The sequence below is a fragment of the Notamacropus eugenii genome, chromosome 5 (assembly GCF_028372415.1).
Source record: "Notamacropus eugenii isolate mMacEug1 chromosome 5, mMacEug1.pri_v2, whole genome shotgun sequence".
Classification (NCBI taxonomy): domain Eukaryota; kingdom Metazoa; phylum Chordata; class Mammalia; order Diprotodontia; family Macropodidae; genus Notamacropus; species Notamacropus eugenii.
In genome coordinates, this window is record NC_092876.1 from 378,093,014 (window position 1) to 378,104,869 (window position 11,856).

Consider the following 11,856-nt stretch of genomic DNA (forward strand, 5'->3'; position numbering starts at 1 on the left):
TAAAAACACTACCAAGAAGTCTCATGAGACACTGCTGTTGTACCCTTTTCTCCTTCCTTTCTTCCCTCCATCCATCTCTTTTTCTTTGTTTTTATCAATAGGTCTGTCTGTCTCCCTTCCTCTCTTCACCCTCAATCCAACTTCTCTGGCTATGTATGTGTATATATGTGCACTTGTGTATATAGATATATGTGTATGTATGTGTACCCACATATACATATATTTATATATGTATATGTATGTATGTGTACCCACATATACATATATTTATATATGTATATGTATATATGGTATTCCATCTTTGCAAGGGAAATTACTCCATTTCCTCAATCTTCCAATTAGATAACTGCAGCAGCTTGGGTTTGTTAACCAACAAGTTATTCTTTGCTAAATAATAACTGGTTAAGTAGCATAAACATCAAATTAAATGGGGAAATCAAAATTTCCCAATCCAACTGAAGCAGCCAGAAAGAGACAATAGGAAAAACAGAAGGTTTGACTAGCAAACAAGGAATTGGCTTCTTTCTAGAGAAAAGGGGACAGGGTGGGGATAAGGAGAGGTGGAAGGACATCATCTTGCCCTCCTATCTCATCTTTGGCCAGAAATTTGGGTCCTGACTAATAAATAGAAAGATCACACTGAATAATTCTGGTCGTTGCAGCCAGGCCACATTTGAATGACTCTATTAGATTGGTTGCTTCTACTGCAGCTGCTCAGCGTGGCATCTTCTCAAAACCTATTCAAGTTCAAAGACAAGAACAGGGACAAGAAAAAAAATCGTAGTAATTTGGAAAATACTAGTTAAATCCAACCCTACTTCTACCGCTGGAGACAGGTACCAGGACTTTTAAAGGTTTTCATCAATGTTCTTGTGGGTATGTGTTCAAATGAGATGTTATTTGTAAATTACTTAGCACAGTGCCCCCAGCACATAGTGGCTCTTAATAAATGATCATTCCTTCTTATCTTCTCTTAAAGAAAAATTAGCATTTGTACTTTTTGGGAGTTTGGTATAACCCAAAGGAATGACTTTCTACTGGTAAAATAATAAAGCATCAATGAGAGGTCACTCGAAGCAATAGTTTTAAGCATGAGATTCCTCAATATCCTCCCCTCAAACCTACCTCATGGTACTGCTATGGGGGAAAAAAACTCAGGAGAAGCATTAGAGATGGTACTTTCCCATCTTCTCTCCTTTCCCTCTTCTACCTGGAGCAGGGTGTGTCAGGATTTTAAGTGCTGGACCACTATTTTAGGGAAGCCTTTACCACATACTAAATAGAAGAAAATATTATTTATTAATATTGTTTGAGCCTAGCTTTCCATGACTAGAAATTGCAAAAACATTGGGTTCCCAAATAGCTTATGTTTTAGCTTTGCCCAAATTTTATTGACTACTTATATTTACCTGATGATGTACATCTCATGCAACCTTACCTGGACACTGCCTAACAGACTACATGCTGCTTGTCTTTATATCCCTATCTATGCTCTGTATAACATGAAGCTTACAAAGCCTGAAGAAAGAACCACATTTATTTCCAGCCCTCTCTTCTGCCAAATGACCCATTAAACTTCTCAGTCAACAAGAGCTGTATGCTATCAACCAGTTTATTCAGTACTCAAATATTCCAATCAATCTATGATCTAAGTGATTACAGATTGTAACCCATCTGTGCCTGCTCATCCTATGAAACTCTTATCTATGTCTTCCTTAAAGTTCTCCACTGGGAGTCTATCCAACTTGCTGAGGGGGCAGGGGGTGGGGGGAGTGGGGGAGGTTCTTTGCTTTCTCCTGACATCAGGAGGGTACAAGCGGAACACTGGCTGTCCACCCGTTTCGACATGACCAACCCATGTTTTCATCCTGTTAGGCATTTCTTTTATAATATCTCTCACTGCTGTTCCTCCAAGACACACATGGGCACCACAAGGTGGTGCAGTGGATAGAGAAGGACTCAGGAGGTGAGCTCAAATCTCACCTCAAACACTTGACACTCACTAGCTGTGTGACCTTGGGCAAGTCACTTAACCCCAATTGCCTCATCCTGGGTCATCTCCAGTCAGCCTGATGAATATCTGGTCACTAGATTCAGAGGGTTCTGGAGGAGAAGTGAGGCTGGTGACCTGCACAGCCCTCCCTCACTCAAAACAAAGCCAAGTGCAAGTCGTGTCATTATTTCTCTGATGGTATGGTCTTTTTTGGCAACAAAAGACAAACACACATAGATTATATCTTGCAGCCTACTCACACCCACCATGTAACTCTTCTTTACACCCTTTGTTGACAGAGGTCACATTCCATGACGCTGCTTCAACTGACTGTTTATATCTCTTCTGTCTCCACTGTGTCTCCCTCAACTGTGCCTTGAGCTCTCTCAAACTGACTCTCTGACTGCTGGATGGAGTGTCTCATTCTGTACTAGAAGCTACACTGCTAGCTGCCATGGATAATGGAGGATGATGGAGAATGAAGTGTAGAAGAGAAAAACCTTCATCTACCCTAAAGAAGTGAATGGGTAGGTTCTTCTCCAATTGCTGGCTCCTGCCAAACTGCCTCAAACTAACAGCACTCTCTCTTTTACTGGTCACTGGGTATGTCCATCTTCTACAAGCCTCTCTAATCCAATCAAGGGTTTCCTACTTCCTATAGTGTTAACACCTCCTCATTTTGTAATTAGATCGACTGCTCTCAGGAAGGGGACAGAAAAAGGGAAGTGGGGAGCAAATTTCACCCACTTTCCACTACTAAATTTACTGGGTCCAAAAGGAGGACTTCTGTGCAAACCCAAATTCTCAAGATGAAACTAAGAATCAATCTATCAGCAATAATTCATTCAGCCTATACAATATAAAATACTTGAGCATAAACCTGCCAGAACAAGTGCAGGAACTACATGAACATAAACATAAAACACTTTTTATACAAATAAACTCAGATCTAAGTAATTGAAGTAATATTTATTGTTCATGGGTAGGTAAGGCCAATATAATTTTTTTAATGACAATTTTATCTAGCTAATCTATTTATTATTCAATGTCATCCCAAAGAGGAGAAAGTAAGGCTGGTGACTTTGCACAACCCTCCCTCACTTAAATCTAATGCACTTGCAAACCATAGCATCACTTTCCTGAAGTCATGGTTCTCTTTCAAGAACAAAGGACAAGTAATGATTCAATGACTAAAAAAAATGTTTTACTGCGTTAGAAAAAAATAATTTAAAAAGTTCCTTTGGAAGTACAAAAGGTCAGGAACTCCAAAGAAACCAGGAAAAAAGATGTAAAGGAAGTAGATTCAGCAATATCAGACTTTAAACTATATTAGAGCATTGTTGAAGTACAAAAAGGATAATTCCAATTATTTTAAATTAAAATTTTCTTGTATCTATAAAACCTATGTAGCCCAGAGTAGAAGGAATGCAGAAAATTGGGGGGAAAACTGCCACAGACAATATCTCAAATAGGATATGATTGAATTGGAATACTGCTGTGGTATAGGAAATGATGAGTTGGTTGATTTTAAAAAAACATAGAAAGACTAGGACATATGAAGAAAGATGGTATTCACCTCCAAAGAGAGAGATGACAGAAATAAGCACAGTGTGGCCTTACCTATATATGTGTGTGTGTGTGTGTGTGTGTGTGTATATATATGTATATATATATGTGTATATACATATATATACATATATATACACACACACACATATATATCCACCCTTAATTATAGCCTTCTGGCAGGAGGAGGGAAGGGAGAGGAAAAAAATAAAGTAAAAAGTGCACAGCAGAGAACAAAAGAAAACTAAAAAGGAAGCAAAGAAAATCTGCGCAGCTTTGAAAACAATGTCGTATTTACTATATACATTTTCTGAAAATGGACATTTTTTTTTATATTGAATCCTCTCTTATGGTCTACTGTGTCCATGGCAATATTCTTTTTTTCTTGTCTCATTTTGTACTTAAGTTTAAAATTTTTAAAAATTTTACCAAAAAAAAAAAAAAAGAATTCATTAAAGCCCTTGTTTTGTAGCAGTCTTAGAAGAATTCAAATGATACAAATATGGTTTTGATACCCAAACCAGGAAGAGACAAAACAGAGAAAGAAAATTATAGACCAATTTCCCTAATGAATATAGATGCAAAAATTTTAAATAAGATTTTAGCAAAACGAATACAGCATCTTATCACGAGATTAATACATTATGATCAGGTAGGATTCATACCAGGACTACAGGGCTGGTTCAGTATTAGGAAAACTATTAGCATTATCGATCACATCAACAACAAAGCTAACAAAAACCACATGATTATCTCAATAGATACAGAAAAAGCTTTTGACAAAATACAACATCCATTCCTACTAAAAACATTGGAGAACATAGGAATAAAGGGAACTTTCCATAAAATAATAAGCAGTATCTATCTAAAACCTTCAGCAAGCATTATATGCAATGGGGATAAGCTAGATGCATTCCCAATAAGATCAGGGGTGAAACAAGGTTGTCCATTATCACCACTATTATTTAATATGGTACTAGAAATGTTAGCTGTAGCAATTAGACAAGATAAAGATATTCAAGGAATAAGAATAGCCAAAGAAGAAACTAAGTTATCACTCTTTGCAGATGATATGATGATTTACCTAGAGAATCCCAGAGATTCAAGTAAAAAATTACTTGAATTAATAAACAACTTTGGCAAAGTTGCAGGTTACAAAATAAACCCACACAAATCTTCTGCGTTCCTATATATTAGCAACAAAGTCCAACAGCAAGAGATAGAAAGAGAAATCCCATTTAAAGCTAGGGTAGACAGTATAAAATACTTAGGAGTCTACCTGCCAAAACAAACCCAGGGATTATATGAACACAATTACAAGACACTTTTTGCACAAATAAAGTCAGATTTAAGTAAGTGGAAAAACATTAGTTGCTCATGGGTAGGCCGTGCTAATATAATAAAAATGACAATTCTACCCAAATTAATATACTTATTTAGTGCCATACCAATTAAACTATCAGACAATTACTTTCTAGAGCTGGATAAAATAATATCAAAATTCATTTGAAAAAACAAAAGGTCCAGAATATCAAAGGGACTAATGAAAAGAAATGCTTGGGAAGGTGGCCTAGCGCTACCAGACCTCAAACTCTACTATAAAGCAGCAATTATCAAAACCACTTGGTATTGGCTAAGAAACAGAGAGGTAGACAAGTGGAATAGACTTGGCACTCAAGATGCAGTAGGCAAGGAATATAGCAACCTTCTGTTTGATAAACCCAAGGACCCCAGCTTCTGGGATAAGAACTCATTGTTTGACAAAAATTGCTGGGAAAACTGGATAACAGTGTGGCGGAAATTAGGCATAGACCCATACCTGACACCGTACACAAGAATAAAGTCCAAATGGGTACATGATTTAGGTATAAAGATTGATACCATGAATAAACTGGAGAAGCAAGGAATAGTGTATTTATCAGATCTATGGAGAAGGGAAGAATTCTTTACTAAAGGAGAGATAGAAAGCATTATGAAATGCAAAATGGATAACTTTGATTACATTAAACTGAGAAGTTTTTGCACAACCAAACCCAATGCAACCAAAATCCGGAGGGATGTAGTAAATTGGGAAAGAATTTTTACAGCTAAGCTCGGGGATAAAGGCCTCATTTCTAGAATATATAGAGAACTGACCCAAATGTATAATCATACAAGTCATTCCCCAATTGATAAATGGTCAAAGGATATGAACAGGCAATTTTCAGAGGAAGAAATTAAAGCTATCTATAATCATATGAAAAAATGCTCTAAATCACTATTGATTAGAGAGATGCAAATCAAAACAACTCTGAGGTACCACATCACACCTATAAGATTGGCAAACATGACAGAACAAGAAAATGATAAATGCTGGAGAGGATGTGGGAGAGTTGGAACACTAATTCATTGTTGGTGGAGCTGCGAGCGCATCCAACCATTCTGGAGAGCAATTTGGAACTATGCCCAAAGGGCTACAAAAATGTGCATACCCTTTGACCCAGCAATATCGCTACTAGGACTATATCCCCAAGAGATCATAAAAATGGGAAAGGGTCCCACATGTACAAAAATATTTATAGCAGCACTCTATGTAGTTGCCAAAAACTGGAAGTCAAGGGGATGTCCATCAATTGGGGAATGGCTGAATAAATTATGGTATATGAATGTAATGCAGTACTATTGTACCATAAGAAATGATGAACAAGAAGACTTCAGAGAGGCCTGGAAGGACTTATATGACCTGATGCTGAGTGAAAGGAGCAGAACCAGGAGAACTTTATGCACAGCAACGACCACAGTGTGTGAGAGTTTTTTCTGGTAGACTTGGATTTTTGTAATAACACAAAAACTTCTTATTAAAAAAAAAAAAATCCCAAAGGTGGTTCTCAAGGCAAAATGCCTTCCACACTCAGAGAGAGAAATATGGAAGTCACTCACAAAATGTAGCAGATCATGTTTGTGTATGTGTATGTGTTTGTGTATCATGTTCTGATTTGTTATACGATTTCTTTCATTTATCTTAGTCTGACTACATAGCATGACTATAGTGAAAATATACTCAATAGGAAAGTATATGTAGAATCTATACAGAATTGTATGCAGTCGTGGGGAGGGAGGGGGGTAGTGGGGGGTAGGTGGGGGGGATAAAATAGCAATTGTATGGCAGTGATTGTTAAACATTAAAAAAAAAAAGAAGAAGAATTCAATCCTTGGTTAGACTGAAATCAAAAGATGTTTTCTCAGCCCTTGAAAAAACAGTTAAAAGGCAAACTATAAGAATTTGTAGGGTATTTCACACCAACTTCAAAAAGTCATCTCATTAGCATCTCCACATTATTTAGACTGAAGGCAAAGGCCAGTTGCTTCTACTCATTTTAATGTGATTTGTCCTTACAGCCATGAGCCACACTGAAGGCCAAACTAAAGATTTCTACAATTAATTAGACCTTTAGAAGAAGAAAAAAAAAACTAAAAAATAGAATCTTACATCTAGCTCATTATTTCTTTGCTTCTGTCTCAGGACTACAAAAGCCTCCCTGAACATATAAAGATAAGACTTCCTTTAAAACAGAAAGTGAGAACGGTGCTAAAATTCATGATCTCTACAAACAAGTATGTTAAAGGACTGGTGGAATGAAGCAAGATTGATGCCAAATATGGACAGAACATGTTCAAAATGCCTGTATTTTGATTGGCTATTAGCATTTCCCCAGAAGAAGAGCTGTGAGGTTTCAGCCTCCGCCCAGGAAATCGTGAAACCACAAGAATGCTTATTAGAACTTTCTCCTGACTATTCCTATCATGCCTGGGTGGGCTCCCATTGGTTGTCAGGGAGCAGAGAGGTGGGCCCTGTCTATTTTTTCAGGTGGGGGTCGACTCTAGGATTTGACTCAGAAGCTGGATGTGGGAAATGTTGGAGACCGGAGGGCAATGTTTCAGTCGGTTTTCCACTCTGGTTCCTTATACTGTTGTAAGTTTACTACCATACAGTCTAAAAAATAAGCTACATATTAGTTGGTTTAAAAAGGTAAGTGAAACCACAGTTTATGTGAAAGGATGTGAGCAGAGCCTCGGGTCAATGATGACCTCTGATGATAAGACACTAGGCTGGTTTGGATTTCTTCAAAGTATTCGAAAACGTTTGGTATTTATCCCCTGCCTTATGGAAGGATTTCTTATCTGCAAGGCAAGCAGACAGGCAAGCTCTTTTTCTTTCTGGTGATCGGGTCATAAGTCTCTTGCACATCCAAGAAAGGAGATCTGTAAAGAAAGAAAATAAATCGACACCCCACTTAGCCAGCAACCTGAGGCCTCATTTAGTAGGCTAAGTTTTGGTTACTCTGGCCTCTTGTCTTATCAGACATCTAGACAATTTGCACTTCAAGGCCACATTGACAAAGACTCCCTGGCTGCTTTATAAACATTAATTCCTCCCCACCCAGCTTCTGGGAAGTAGGGCTGCCTTTTTATCAGTCCCTCAAGGGAAAAAGGAGACAGTGACAAGGTCCCTGCCCGGGAGTCAGAAAGAAAAGCTGGAATTGCTTACTGCTTGCTTGTCTCAAAAACCTGCTTAAAAGTAGGCATAACACAATTTGTGAGATTCTCAGTGCACTCACACATGCTTTACTCAGTCTCAAATCTTTCTCTCTTGAGTTTCTGTATCAAGAGCTCCATCTTTATTGGAGAATTATAGATTAATTTGGGTTTGTAATCAAAAGGATGAAATAAGTTTATCTTCTAGAAAACTGGCCTCAGAGTCCAGAATACTTGAATTCAAGCCTACTGGGTTCATACTGAGCTGGTTGATCCATTCCATCCCTCACCCCTCTTTCCACCCTAGGAGAAAGTTCTCAGACTATAAATTGAAGATCAGTTGCTAATCTGCATAGGTGGAGGGGGCTTTCTCAGTGGGAGTTCACAACATGGAAAAAAATCGATTCCAAAAAAATCAAATAATTTGTTCTGTTCTAGAAAAGTGAAGTTCCTCTGTTAAAAAGGCACTTGAGTGGTCATTTCCTTCTTGAGCAGCCCTGGAAAGTCCCCCTTTGTTCCCATTAAACCACACTTCTCTCCTTGGTTCCTGAAATACCAGGCTGAGAAGTCAATCTGCCACTGTTTCAGGTAAAAAGCCATATGGCTGTTTACTGGCCAAGGTTCAGAGTCAAGTCTACTTTGTGGATATTTAAGAAAGCTATGCCATGAACAGAGTGAGCCAGCTCACGCAGGGTGATGTGTAAATTGTTTTACTTCTCTCAGCCTCCTTTTTGTGAACTGCAAAATAAAGAAATCAGATTAAATGATCTCTAAGGTTCTCTGCAGCATTATCCATCACCACCACCAACACCCTCACCACCATGTCTTGGCTTATAGATTCGAATTCTCCTTAACAGTTATTTTCCAGTACCCACTGAAACGCAGTAACTCCTTTTTAAAAAATGACTAATGAGATCCTTCCCAAATTAAATCCATCCCATAACAAATAGTCACATGCATTTCTCTACCTGAAAATGGGTCATCAAAATCATATGAAATTATGTATTTCTACAAAGTCAGATAAAAAGCCAGGTTCACATTCTGGTAAAATGACAACAAAGTTCGATTAAACAAAGACATGAGAGGCAAATACCTCCTCTGCTCCTGGGTGCTAGTTAACAAACTCTTCGGGGATCTTTCTCCTCGTTGATTGAAAGCTCACAGGAAACCCTCAACTGCCAAATATGAGAGGAGCAGTAAGTCATTCACTGGTGTCCATTTGAATGAAAATTTAGTAGGTTGATGAAAACTTTGTGAGAGAAAGCCTGGCAAATTTTAACAATCTACAAGGTTATGTGGCATCTAGCAGAGGAAATGTTCCTGAATTATGTGACAACAGGAAATGCGAATAATAGCTAGCATTTAGATAGCACTTTAAGGTTGGCAAATATTATCTCTTCTGATCCTCACAACAACCCTGGGAGATAAGTGCTATTTACTATCCCCATTTTACAAATTAGGAAACTGAAGTAGGCAGTGGGTAAGTAAGTGGTCCAAGGTTACCCAGTTTCTAAGTGTTGGTGGTTGGATTTGAACTCTGGTTTTCCTGGCCCTAGGCCAGGAAAGAGTGTATACACTCTATCCACCATATCACCAACCTGGTAAGCCTGCTAGCCTCAGAAGCTAAGAAGACCTGTGTTGGAGTTACAGCTTTGATACAAACTGACCGTATGATCCCAGGCTAGTCTTTTAACTTTCTCATTGTCATAAGTGAGATGGCTATCTGCACAGGTAGAAGAAATATTTTTTTAAAAATTATGTTGGTCTAAAGGAAAAGTTCATAGCCTTTGTTTTGTCATGAATCCCTAGCAATCTAGCGAAGTCTACGGACCCCTTCTCAGAATGTGTTTAAATACACAAAATACATAGGATTGCTAAGGAAATCAATTATATCAAAGCACAGTTATCAAAATATTGATTTCATATAGGCACCAGGTTGAGAACCCCTAGGGAAGTAACTTTTAGAACTTGCAAATGTAATAACTCTATAGATGAGAGCTGCCATTTAAAGATAGAAGAACAAGAATTTAGGGTATCATTCCTCATGTGACAGACATTCCTTCACCTCATCTTTCCTGATCCACTTTCTCCCTCCCCACTCCCCATCCCCAAGGAGGGAAAAATTACTCTGCATTTAATTTGTATGTCTTCTATCTGTTCATCTGTGCAGAGTAGTGGGCAGAGTACATTTTGGCCTTAGGGCCAAAGAGACAAGTTTAAGTCCCCTTCTAATATTTGTTAAGTTTCATTGTGTTGTAGGTACTGTGCTAAACCCTGGCAAATCAAGAAAGACAAAAATAGTCTCTTTTCTCAAGGAGTTTACAATTTAATTGTGGGGGCCAACTTTTTATAGAAAAAAGAGGCATGATAAATTGAAGATAACTTCAAGTAGGAAGGTACTAACATTTATGGGTACTGGGAAAGGCTTCTTGCAGAAGGTGGGGTTTTAACTCAGTCTGGAAGGAACAAAGACATGTAGATGAAAAGCAGTAGTATTCCAGGAAGAGGAGACAGTCAATAAAAAGGCATAGACTTGGGAAACAGATTGTCATATGGGCAACAGTAAGTGGGCAGTCACAGCAGCATCATGGAGCTCAGGAAGGGGACTGAAGGGGACAGAGAACTGCAAAGAGAGGAAGGGGTCAGGTTATGCAGGGCTTGAAAGGGTGATACTTTATCTTTGACCCTGGAAGTAATAGGAAACCTCCAAAATTTGTTGGGGTGGCAGTGGTCAGATGTTGCTTTGGGATAAGATAATCACTTTGGCAGCTGAATGGAGGATGGATTGAAGTGGAGAAAGCCTTGAGCCAGGGGGACTAATTCAGAGGTTAGTGCAATAGTCTAGGGTGTATTATAAGGGGTAGCTAGGTAACACAATGGATTCCTGGACTTGGAATCAGGAAGACTCATCTTCCTGAGTTCAAATCTGGCCTCAGAAACTTATGAGCTGTGTGACTCTGGGCAAGTCACTTAACCCTGTTTGCCTCAGAGGTTTCTTCATCTGTAGAAATGAACTGGAGAAGGAAATGGCAAACCACTCCAGTATATTTGCCAAGAAAACCCCAAATGGAGTCAGAAAGAATTGGACACAACCAAACAACAACAAAATTAAGGTGGGAGCTGTTTCAGTAAAGAGGAGTCTATATACAAAAGATGTTGTTAAAGTAAAAAAGCAACAAGATTTGAAAATAGATTAGATTTATGGCATGAGTGATAATGAAGTATTGAGAAACACACCAAAGTTGTGAGCCTAGGTTACTGGAAAGATGATGGTGCCCTCAGGGGAAATAGAGAGGTTGGGGAAAGGGGAAGGATTGGGGGAGGGGAAGAAGATAATGAAAGACATTTTGAATTTAAGTTGCTTAGAGGACATCCAGTATGAGATGTCTAAAAGTCATTAACGTGGACCTGTTGCTTAGGAGGCTAATGCTGAATAAAAAGGTCCAAAAATTCTTCTGTAGAGAGATGATAAATTGAATCCTTGGTGCTAATGAGACAACCAAGTGAAAGAATACTGACAGAAAAGAAAGATGGGCCTAGGACCCCATCCTGGGTGACAAGGTTAGTGGGCATAGCCTGTATAAAGATTCAGCCAGGGAACTGAGAGCCAGAAAAGATCAGTGCTAAAAAAACCAAAAGTAGAGACCATTCAGGAGGAGTAGGGTCAAATACTGCAGAGAGAAGGATGGGGACTGAGAAAAGTTTATTAGATTTGTCATTTAAAAGAATATTGTGACCCTGAGGAATTTACTTAACTTCTTATGGATCTAGGAGGTTGTCTA